The sequence below is a fragment of the Myotis brandtii genome, unplaced genomic scaffold (assembly GCF_000412655.1).
Source record: "Myotis brandtii unplaced genomic scaffold, ASM41265v1 scaffold327, whole genome shotgun sequence".
NCBI lineage: Eukaryota > Metazoa > Chordata > Mammalia > Chiroptera > Vespertilionidae > Myotis > Myotis brandtii.
The window spans coordinates 369,913-374,327 of NW_005362585.1; the positions used below are offsets into that span (position 1 = coordinate 369,913).

General features: G+C 38.3%; 1 protein-coding gene across 4 annotated transcripts in view; it reads left to right on the forward strand.

The window, feature by feature from the left end:
* Window positions 1–4,415, forward strand: part of USP11 (ubiquitin specific peptidase 11) — a 15,160-nt gene that overhangs the window by 964 nt on the left and 9,781 nt on the right. The window contains exon 1 of one of the 4 annotated variants that reach the window (XM_014543503.1): window positions 1,460–1,608. The exons of 2 other annotated variants lie outside the window; for them this stretch is intronic. The gene's annotated coding sequence lies outside the window, so the exon portion shown is untranslated. Of the gene's footprint in view, window positions 1–1,459; window positions 1,609–4,415 lie in introns of those variants that run through there. One more of the 4 variants, XM_014543504.1, reaches the window with a different exon arrangement.

Here is a 4,415-nt window from a genome sequence, read left to right on the forward strand (position 1 = left end):
GTGACGCCGACGGGGGGCGTGGCCTGAGGCGAGCGAGACTGCCCGCGCGGGAGGTGGTGCCGCTGAAGCAGAAAATGGCGTCTTCGGATGAGCAAAGTCTGTGACGCGGCGAGGTTTTTGCCGCTGGCGGAGGCCTCCTTGCCAGGACCGGAGAAGGTGCAGGTGATTGGCACGGGAGGGGCCTTCCATGTTACATTTGTTTTCGGTTTCGGTACTGTTTTGTTTGCGTCATCATGTTAAAAAAAGCTAATTTTTTAAACATGTCAATGAATATCTCCATAAATCGCCTTGTTTTACTGATTTAATTGCTAACCCGTGTTTGCAGTGTATGTACTGTTTCTGGGCTGGGGTTTTTTTTTTCTCGCAGAGTTGCATCTCGATTTTTAAATCGTGAACTACGTAAGCCCTAAACAGGTTGTATGAAACGTTTATTCGGTAAAAATAAACGGCCCGTGCGATGCAATAATTTCAAGGTCGTGAAAGACAAAAGATGAAGTATTCAAGATTGAGGGAATTAATGGGGTATTTAACGAGTCATAATAACTAACTGCAATGTGTGCTCGTGGATTGGATCCTGGAGCAGAAAAAAAAATAAAACTCAGGCTTTTTCCTCATAAAATTCTCTCTTTTACTGTAAAAGATGTTAAGGGGAAAACGGGCGAAATTTGACTAGTTCTGCAGATTAGATATTAGTACTGTTGGTTTTTTGCTTTCAATAATTGTGGCGTGGTTATGAAAGAGAATATCTTAGTAGTACACGCCAAAATATTTAGGGCTCCCATCATGTAAGCAACGTACTCTCAAATGGTTGAAAGTAAAATGTTAAATTTGGGGTATCGGGATGAAGGGCGTACGGGAAGTGTTTGTATTGTTTTTGCAGTTCTTCGGAGCATTTCAAAATAAAAATCTTGACCAATAAAACAAAATTTTTAATTCAACACGCAGGTTAAGATTCGGACTTTGCCTTAAAATACTTCTGTGCACCTCACAAATGAACACCCCCCCCCCCTCCGCGCCACAGGAAACTATTATCCTGAATTATTAATTTAATGTTTTTCCACCACTCCATGCATTCATAAATAGTATTTGTGGTAAAAAAAAAATAGTATTTGTGGTGCGAGCTTTCATTTTGTGGAGACTCCATATGAAATCGTGTTGGATGCATACCGTGTGCCTCGTATCGGGTGGTACACGGTATCCACATGGCGTCATTGGTGACGTCGTCCTTGATTCACTTGGTGAAGGTGCTATCTGCCCGGTTTCTCCATTGTAAAGGTACGATTTTTCTGTTTGCATAGACAGTAATTCTTTAAAGAACATCATTTTTGTCCGTCCGTTACTCAGCGCTTTAAGAGCGCCCCGTCTCCTGCATGCAAGCGCTCAAATTCTCCCAGCGCCTTGCAAGGCTTTATGGCTGGAGGCTGAGCCCGCGCTCTGAGTTCTCACTCTCCTGGGGACCCTCCCCCTCACTCTCCATCCGGCCATATTGGACTCTGGCTGTTGTTCCTGGAGCGCATTGAGCGGGCGCTCAGGTTCGAGCGCGCTCTCACCCGACGGCCTCTGCAGGGAGGTGTGCGCGTCTGGCAGAGATCTTGAATCACGGTACTGGTAAGATTCTGTATTCCTCTTCCTGGAGAGACAAAAACGAGATTCCCAAAATCGGGAATACAAAACTGAGCAATTTTTTTTTAATCATTACGCTATAGCTTTCCAGCAAGGAAAAACCTCCATCCATGCTGAGAATCAGCAACAATAACTGGACCGCTTTTTGTAGCCCTTTGGAGGTGTTCGGGGTTTCCTTTTGGGGGGTGTTGAAAATATCTTGGAATTAGATAGAGGTGGTGGTTGCGCAACATTGCAAATGTATGAATTGCTGTATTGTTCGTTTTTAAAATGGTTAATTATGTTACGGGAATTTAAAAATTAATGTTCTGTCAAAAACAATTACCCCACCAATGTTGGTTCAGTATTAAAGCCAGTTTATCTCTTCTGTTGTGGATAATATGAAGCGGTTTTTCTTAACTGCATTTTTTTTATGCTTTACCTCCTTAGGTGAGAGCAAAGCATCTCAAGGTTCTTTAATTTGCCATCCATTTTCTAGAGGTTTGCTGCAGCGGTCAGGAAATTGGTGTTTAGAAAGCATTTCAAAATCGTGAACTAACCTACCCAAATCATATACCTCATGTCGCTATTAATATTTGTACCTTCTGTTTTTTGCCAGCTGGCTGATGTGAACAAGAGCAATTAATTTCGCCATCGGAACTGATTGCATTTCTAAGAGAAGCTTATATTTGAAGAGTAAATTCAAATCTCTGATACAGTCTAGCTTCCTTGGCAAATTCTCGTTTTTCTTTATGAGGATGAGCCATCTACAAACATAATTAAATCAGGGAAAGGGGAGGGGGAGGGGGTCTGTAAAAGGTCTGTGCAGGGTGGGTAATTTCCTAACAGGTAAGCAAGCATGGGGTTCTTTGTTCAGGTAAAGGAAGGAGGGTGGTTGGATTCAGTGTTATAGGATAGATAGTGATGTGTGAAGGGAAAGCAGCGTGTTCATTGAAGATAAGGACTAGCCTAGAAACGTTGAGGTTATTCTGTCAATGGAGAAAGCTGCACAGCATAGGGGAATCATTCATTTAATGAAGACCCTAAGAGCTAAATTGACTGAAAATTTCACGTTTGGTTTGCCAATTGCTGCTATAGCTCTTATACAAGGTAGGATATGCCTTGGCGACTGGTTCTAATTCTTTTGTAATTAAGTGCTTGTTCAGACTTTTCATGAACCAAAAGGGAAAGGGGATTTGTGAATCTAGAATCCTGGAAGTGGGGGGATCTTTTACTAGACAGTCACTGTACCAATCTTTGTTGTTTGAGCATGAGTATGCTTTTTAGCTTAAAAGTATGCAGTTATTGGAAAAGATTTATATTAGAATATCTAATTATATATGTAAGTATAATTAACCTAGGAAGATAAACTTTTTGTTTTGTCATTTTTTTAAAATATTAAGTTTGAAAAATGAAAGAGCTTTTCTAAAAAATGTAAATTAATCAAATTTTTGGAGAATTTTAGATAAACCTAATTGTGCCTATTGTCATTCCTTTCATAGAGTGAAAGGAACAAATCTTTGTTATCTCCCAGAGATCGTTAGGCATAAAAGACCATTTAACAGTGTCATTATTCTCAATTTGGAGCCTAAATTTGAGAAGAACAAATCAAGAATAGTTGTTAGAAAAGACAAGATATAAGTTGAAGTAAAGACAAAAAATATTATAGTAAACTTTGTAAAAACACAATGATAAGCAGCAAAAATTACTAAGAACTTATATTTCAAGCAAGGAATCTCTTAAAAATGAGTTAAGGTATTTTTTTTAGTGAGCTGAGGGGATATCAGAAAACACCAAGAGTTAATAATTTGGTAACAAAAGGATTTCTAATCTGGGTGTAAATTAATGTCATTTTACAGAAAAACGCCTAAATTCTAATTTTCCTCTTTTGATATGTTCATGTAACAACTTACAGTAAAGGATTTATTTGTATGCCTTTAATATATGTATTTAGGCTTGTGCACATATATAAATAATAAATTCAGAACAATGTAATAATACATTTGCCATCTGAACAAGTTAATCATGTCTCTTAATTTATATCCATATTTCTGTTTCTTGTAATTATTGTACCTAGTATGTTAACAAATTATGTAAATTATTATCTTAACCAAAATAACCAATTTAATTTTGTCTAGACACAAGAGAAAACTGGAGGACAGGGAATCTTGTTCAATAATTTATTTCCATAAGCATATATTTCATAGCATTTCAACAAATTTGAGGAAGCACAAGTAAACATAAGTGACTTCAGCAAGATCAGTTGTATCTCTGTATACTAGCCATAACAAATTAGAAAATTAAACTTTAAAGGAGGCCATTTACAATAGCATCCCCAAAAAAATCTAATACCTAGAAGTAGATATAACAATGTGGGTACTTTTCAATCAAACAATGATAACTCTGTATGACTGCCACCTGGGCTGATAACATTATGAGACATCCCAATTTCAGAGATGTTAAAAAAAATTTTAAGTGTCTTTGAATTAAAGGAACATGGTAGTAATTTGTGTAAAACTTCAGTCTTCTTTGAAGCCTTTAGAAATTCGGGGTGTAGCCAGGTCTGGTGGTTTTGCTTACCTCTATAAAGAGTGGCTTGGATGTTAATTTTCCTTAAAAATCTGCTTTTTTTAAAAAAAAAAGTTGAATAATGCCTCCTTTTGTATTGAAAGTCCCATAGACTGTCAATGGAGGCAATGAAAACCACGAAGGGAAAGGATGTAGGGTCAGTGATGGGAGGGAGGTTTGTGGCAGGAGCCATGGGGTGGGGAGGGTGTGTGTCTTTGGCAGGAATGAAGTGCAGGGTTTGTGGG